Genomic DNA, 7,559 nt, shown 5'->3' on the forward strand with positions numbered 1-7,559 from the left:
TCATCGAAACTTTTGAGACTACTCGGGCAGTGTTGCCTGAGCATCAGCTTCTTCTAAGTGATCTTTATTATACTGACCAAAGGGGCATTCAAAAACATTAAAAAGAATCCCTCTGAGTTGCCTTGTGATGTCAGCTGCCAGGGTTCCCTGTTCATACTATTTGTATGTATTGTCCCAGATCCCCCATAATCTACACAGCAAAATCCTTCCCTTGCCATAACACTGCAAATGTCTCTGTCAGCTTAGCTGAGCTTCTTTGCACTGACCAATATAGAGCTGACCATCAGCTGAATATCATCAGCTCCTGGGCAAGCCCAGGATGTTTCAAATTCAACCAATAATACGTGATACCAAAACCATTACAAACTCCCAGCCAAAACTGGTGTACAGGTAAAACTGTCCACCCAGCAGTGGACAGTCCTTCAACCTCACGATAAATTGCTATGCATATCCAAAAAAATTCCAAAAGTGTAACCTAGCACCAGTAATTCCTCTCTACAGTAAATAGCAGTAAATACATATCACTGTTCTTTTTCTCTCCTAAGTACTCTGCTTCAGTGTTTTTAAAACTGTGAATATTTGAGTCTCATAGCTTTTGACTTCAATCCATATGCAGTACAGGAGTTTCCTAAATACGTATTCAAAAATCTCTGCTCTGACCAGAAGAAAATAAATAATAATTATTATTGATAATAATAAAATAATAATTAATAATAATCGATAATAATAATAAACTGCCTGCAGCCATAATAACATATATACATATATATATAACATAATAATGTATAGGTATTTATAATGAAGCCAGGACATCTGAACAAGAGAGGTTTGCAGCAAGGTTTTTTTTAAGTTTAAACTCCAGTTTCCTTTACTTTTATTAAATATAAAACTACTAAGGCCAAAGCTCCTAGGAACAAGAACAAGCACTGGAACTGCCAGAACAGAGGCTTACATATTCAGTTAATAATTTAGTAGCAGCAACCTATCCGGATACACCAGTTCACATTCTTCATTTTCCCCACAGAAACTTCTTTGTGAAGGAATTTTTTGGGGAGGTCACTGCTAGAGAAGAGAATGGACAGCACTATCTGCAAGGAGATGCCTATTCCAGGCTCCAAGAATTACTCTGGAAAACTTGCACAGACTGAATGAATGGTAGTAAATTTTTTTTAAGAATATTAAATCCTCTATACAGGACTTTCCTGCCACGTTGCAGCATTTTATCTGGTTTGAAAGTAATCTAGTTCTTGCCCTTGTGCAGGCCTATCAAGAGATCCCAATAGAACACACAAATGAAATGGGCAAAAAAAAACATAAGCAAACTCTTCAGAATCCAAATTTTAAGTTTTGACAGAACAACACCGAGAGTGGGTAAAGTATATCCAAAACCTCATGTCAAATTTTGGACCGCTGAAAGAGTGCTTTCCTTTCTTGTTACAGAATAGTGTTTATTCTCATCTATTACTGCTGTCTATTAAATATTCTTAATTTTTTTTCAGGACTTTACAGCTGCCAGTGCAAGTAAATAGTTCCATTACTTCTATTTCTCCTTAAGAAAGTCATCCAAATCAAACAATATTTCTGCAGAGCATCATAAAATAAGATATACTCATCAACTATGATATATAAATGGAAATTTCTAGCCTCAGTCTGTAAAAATAAGCTCAAAAGTAATAAAGATGGTACAAATGAAAATCAGCTGTAAAAAAAGAGAAGTTCTGTACTTTGACTCATCTCCTTGGCCAAGCAAGGCAAGGTGCTTACCAAAGTAAGTTTTAGTGATGAACTCTCCAGATTAAAAATACACCTTTCTGTTAAATTTAAATGCTTTTATGCTCTTCTATATATTTTTTTGCTAGGTACAGGAGAGAAAATTGAGGAAGTTTTATTTCACTGTTATCCAAATTCAACTCACTAACTGCAGGAATTTCTCTGGGGTGCCTAATTAGGAGCCTCATCAACAAAGGTTGCCTATATAAGTCAATGCTGAGAGGCAGCTTTAAAGGACAATTCAGTGTTGCTACTCTAAAATTGCCTCTTCTCATGGGCTATAGAACAGGGCTCTTAATCTCAGCTGGATATTACAATTAGTTGAAATTAATTCTGGCCCCAGTCCCTAGGGTTCTTTTAGTAAGAATTTTCCTTTATTCTCTTCATTCTCAAAAACTTTTCTACTCATAAACCCAAGGAACACATAGGGCAGATGCTCCTGTCTTTCACTTGGCCCTGCAGGCTTCTGGCAAACCATGAAAAGCACCATTGTCACTGGTGTCATGGTTTGACAGAGTCAGAACCAATGCCACTGCCTTAGACTGGATTCAGTGTTCCTGGTAGACGGGAACTTCGAGTGAGCTTCCTTGAACTTCTAATTCACCTCATTTTTTAAGTGAGTGAAATACCCAATGAGGATCTGCCACAGCATAAAGTGGAAAAAGATGAACAGTGACATGGCTTCCCACTGCAAACCTGTGGTGGTTTTTCAGTACAGATGGAAAAAATAACAGAGGAACTTTTTGCATCTCTGACCCAGGAGTTAGTCCATCCGAGAGTACTGAGGACATCCAGGACATAAAACTTTCACAAAGATATCTGCTCCTTAAGTAACGGGCTGGTGAATTTGACACAGGGCCCTGAAAGACAAAAAATTATGAGATCAATGTATTTATAGAACTTCTCAGGAAATGCTTTACCACAGTCACAGGAGACTGCTTTGAAGAACCCCATTCCAAGCTCCATGAACTCAGTCATATTCAGCATTCTTTCAATTAACTAGGTCAGAAAACATGCAAGCTAGTGACATGCCAACAAAGCAAGGGTCATTTAGGAATGCTTAATGAGAATATTCAGGTGTCTAGGGCATGGATGAGGATAGAGGGGAGACAAAATTGTATCTCCCCATGCTCTTTTCCTTGAGAAATTATTTTTACCAAACAAATGCCTTATTAAGGAAAAAAAAAAGATTTCTCATCCTTTTTTACTGCTCTGTATGACATATGAAAAATTAAAGGGAAGAACCAAGAAGGTGATTTAGCTTGGTTTTCCAGTCAAAATTCATGTGTGTGTACTCTGGAAAGGCTGAAGTGACTGAAAAATTTATGAAATTATGATGTGAGAAGAAAAAAAGAAAGAGAAAACCCTACAGAAATAGAGATCATGTTGTCTACTGTCCTTCAGCCAAGATTTTCAGGAATGACTAATGATTTTGGCTGTTACAATGCCTGAATCGCCTTTCTGAGGATTAATTTACAGAAAGTGCTGAGTATCTCTCCTCTGAAAATCAAGCCTCTTAAAACTGTATATAGCTGGGAAAGCAAAAAAGAAGGCATGGAAAACTTTCATTAAATTTAGAATATTTTTTGAAACCCTAAGAGCTATAATGCCCAAAAACAGATTTGGAAAAAATGTCATTGTTAAGGGATCTGTTTATCTGCTATGTAGTTACAGTGCTGCAATATATACCCTTGAGACAGTCAAACACTTCATAAGGAAACTAGAGATGATAATGTATTATCTGAGACAAGTACAGTTTAAAAATAGGCACAAATAATGCTTCCAAGCATTTTTTTCTTTGCTATACCAAGACTAACAGTTTTAAAGTAATTTGTACATTTACTAAACTGAATGTTCCACATCAGTGATTAGCCATAATTTAAACTATTTCAAAATAGTGTTTTTGAAGATATTAGTGGGCTTTTCTTCCAGATGCAGTTATACCTTGAAATCATACATGAAGCCTGCAGAAACTGGAAGATCTGCTTTGCATTTAAGAGTTCATATAACTAACAAACCAAATGGGACTACACAGATCACTTCAATGAAGCAAATGCTTGGCCATGTTTATGGGATTAGTACTTTACCCATGTAGCATCACCTTTGTTTATATTCAGACATCCACATATCCTAAAATCTAAACATTAACTACAATCCATTTGAAAATACACCAGAGTACACAAAGTTATTATATGCCACAGGATACCATTACTTCGTTTCCAAATTCACTGGACATTTACAAATCCCCAGCAAATTCCAAGTCGCAATCAGTTCCACTAAAGATTAAATCCCCTACCTCCAGCACTTTTACAAAAGTTTTGGGTGATATATGTTCATTACACACAGCTAAGTGCCCACCAATGAAACTGCTCTGAATGCCCCCAAACTGGTTATCGCTTTAGAAGATAAAGTGTGCTGTTTATATAACTTACTAAAAATTGCACCCTTGCATTCCTTTTTCAGATAAAAAAGTGTGAGGGCACTGCTTTATCACTTTAACTATGTGTCTCTTTGAACATATTTGTGCTTTAAAGTAAACACCAATGCTAGTTATTTTACAACTACTAAAATCAAAACACATCTTCCCAAACTAATCTGTACAATGGTTGGGAAGAGCCTTTGATTCAGTACCATAATTATAAACAGGCATTTAAGTCAGATGTAGTGAAGGAGCATCAGTCATTTAAAATCAAATTAACAGTTTGATTAATCAAACACCAGACTGTCAAGTCAGATAACATACCTGATGGCTTTGTTCAGTTACCAAGGAGGGTTTTGTCTTTAAGCACCACACCAGCATAACAAAATTTACTCAAGCAGAAACTTTTGGGTTCTTTTAAATGTTTTAGTAGGAAAATTCTCACAATTCAAATTCTGCTTCACTTCCATGTGGTCACATGGCAGGAATTGAGAGATTTTACAGATATATTTCCACTTTGAGGCCCATTTTTCAGGCAGAAAAGTGAAGTAGTATTCAGGAGGATGTGCATTACTAGATCTCAGGTCACATTCATGAGCTATATCAAATGGTAGGAAAAGAGTTTATGTATGGATTTCTGAAAGTTAGTGAATATTTACTAAAATAAGTATGGGAGTCTGGCACATAGCACATGGCACATTGCATGCATTTTCACACCTGAATCCTCTCTTCCATTAGATTGTTCTTTGTTCCTAGTGTATGTCATGGAGACTGAAGATCAGCCTTCTCTACAAAAACTGGGAAAGCCTCTGCATTAGAGACAATTTAATTCCTGCCATGATACTCAGAACACAAAATTGAAAACATTATGCTATGTCACCACTCCCTCAGGGTGACAAAATGCACAGACTGGAATATATCACACTAAGACAGCCACCCACCTCTAGAATCATAGTGGAAAACACCAGCCCTGTGCCACTTTGCAGGGCATTCCTCTGTGCCACTGGGATCAACCAAAACTGAAAAACTGAGACCGAAGAATTGTCTTCTGAAGTGAAGTAATCAAGCATTGACCCACTGCAAGAACAACACATGGCAGCGTGTCTGGCAGGAGGGGTCTCCAGATAGGTTGGGTTTGATTTGTAAAGAAAAATTCTGTTAGTCAGTCCCCAGAGAACACATACATGTCAATTGAGCAGAAAGGTCTCTGAAAAAAAAAAAGAGAGCAAGCTCGCTCTTCTGCAATACCCAAATGCTCCTGCTGTTTGGGGGAGGTAATCAGGGAAAGATTCTGCATGCTCCAGAGTCAAAGCGTTCAATCCCCTGGCCTTCACAAATAGCCTGAAAACACCTATGAAAATAAAGCCAGAGAGAGCACTTCTCACTGTATCAGCTCAGCTGCTATTATTAGACACGGAAAGATTGCACCTCTGACAACCACTCCGAGTTGTGAAGCAGCATCAAGAAGCAGATGTGTGCTTCTGGGGATAGGCCCATTTTCAAAAGAATGATTGTAAATGCATGTCCTTCACAATGTCTGATCTGGAGCCCATTTCCAGCATGGCAAGGAAGGATAAAATGGAAGCATGCCAAATATACCAACATAAAACCTCTAAATTCTTAGCAGACAATTAAAATGGATGGGAATAGGGACCAATTCCAGATTAAACAGCAGCAGAGGAAAAACTTGAAAAAGAAAACCCCATCACCTCATACACCAAAGATCTTTCTGTCATGATTCAGTATGCAGTCTGCAAACTATCTATGTGTAACCAAAGAAAAATCAAACCCGCCTCTTGTGTATGGTGTTTTGAAAAACTGATAAATTCTTGGCTTCGCTCCACCAGTCGTTTTGATACTTTTTCATTTATGATTACAATTCAAACTTTAAATGCCTCTATGCTTTCAGCCTAAAAATACATATTATTTGCTATTGCATTCTAAATGGCAGTTCTGTCAGGGAGGTTTCTGCCTGTAGGGCCATTTGGGGGCTGAAAAGTCTAATTCATCTTCGTGCATCAGAACGCCCAATGCTGCTTATTGGTATGCTCTGACCATCAAATGTGAGAGACCTAAAGATGTACAGAAAGTACTTGGTCAATGGGATGTTCCCACACACATATAAGAAAGAACTCTAAAACTATGTATATAAAAAAAAAAAGAACTTGAACCCACTGCTTAAGTGTGTTAGGAGTAAAATAAAGGTCATGGGTTATAGGAAAGCTAAAGGCTTATGGTAAAAGCATTTCTCTTGCTTACATTGGCATAAAGACAAAAGGTTTCAGAGAAAACTTATATGTTTTTTGCCAATTGATTACAGTACTTCTGCTAAAAAGAATTTCCAGCACAGGTCAAAATCCAATGATATATGAACCACAAGGTCTTCTGAGGTTTGGATCAAGTATGTCCTGAAAATTATGGCTGCTTATCTAATCTCTGAAGCTTCCTTTCTTGCCTTTCACTCCACAGCCTCATCACAATGTACCACATCTTATAGCAGTCTTTCTCACTGTTTTTAAACTATCATGTGTAAATCCCACCAAAGCCTTTTCTTTCTTCTAACCACAAATATGGATCTGATGGCTGTTTCAGATATCAGTTCTCAGGAAAAGAGAAGCAGTAATGTATTGCAACAGCAAGATAAAAACCCTGTACCTGCTGGACTGACTGACTTTCACACCCACAGATATTTACTCAGGATTGAATGAACCAGAACTCACCATCACCCTTCCACAACCCCACTGCAAAGATATGCCCTAGAGATCTATTGTATATACTGTGTGCAAAAATTCACCTGTGTATTTGCACAGCTGTATAGGCAATTTAGACTATAAACTTTTTATTCAAACACATCACACCTGGAACAGTTTGTTCGCTGTTTGTGTTCCTTAATGTGGAGAAGCAACTTCTTTTTAAAGCAAATGCTTGATCTTTAGGATAGAGGGACCATCAGATAATGAAAACTAACAAATATCTGTGTATGGTTTCACCTTTTATTCTTATTGATATTAGTGGAGGCATGGTTTTCAAAATGAGGCACCTAATAGCAGGCAAGAACCTGTTCACTTCATGCTTGTAGTATCTACCATACTGATTGAAAAACTGAGATCTGATTTTAGATCAAAGAAAAATCAATCAGGTCCTTTTATGGGGAAAAAGCAATTTTAAAAAACCCAAAGTTTTCATCAATTTTGATGAAATCTGAGAGGTGATAATTTCTAATGACCAATTTAATTTGTATTTTGCATTTAATTTGCATTTTATTTTTCTTAATTTATTTTATACTGTTACCTAAAAATACTGATAAGTAGAATGCTTGAATACAAACAAAGCAAGTTCATTTAAGTACCATGTTACAACAATTCAACAT

The 7,559-nt window shown here is 37.0% G+C and overlaps 1 long non-coding RNA gene across 2 annotated transcripts; it reads right to left on the reverse strand.

The window, feature by feature from the left end:
- Window positions 1–839: 839 nt before the first annotated feature.
- LOC139792072 (uncharacterized) lies at window positions 840–6,502 on the reverse strand. 2 transcript variants are annotated; one of them, XR_011724135.1, is made up of 2 exons: window positions 5,131–6,502; window positions 840–2,630 (listed from the first exon to the last, which is right to left on the reverse strand). It is a non-coding gene; the product is annotated as an uncharacterized lncRNA (long non-coding RNA). The 2 variants fall into 2 exon arrangements; XR_011724134.1 differs by lacking the exon at window positions 5,131–6,502 and adding an exon at window positions 4,907–5,121.
- Window positions 6,503–7,559: the final 1,057 nt, after the last annotated feature.

Source organism: Heliangelus exortis, chromosome 2 (genome assembly GCF_036169615.1).
Source record: "Heliangelus exortis chromosome 2, bHelExo1.hap1, whole genome shotgun sequence".
Taxonomy (NCBI): Eukaryota; Metazoa; Chordata; class Aves; order Apodiformes; family Trochilidae; genus Heliangelus; species Heliangelus exortis.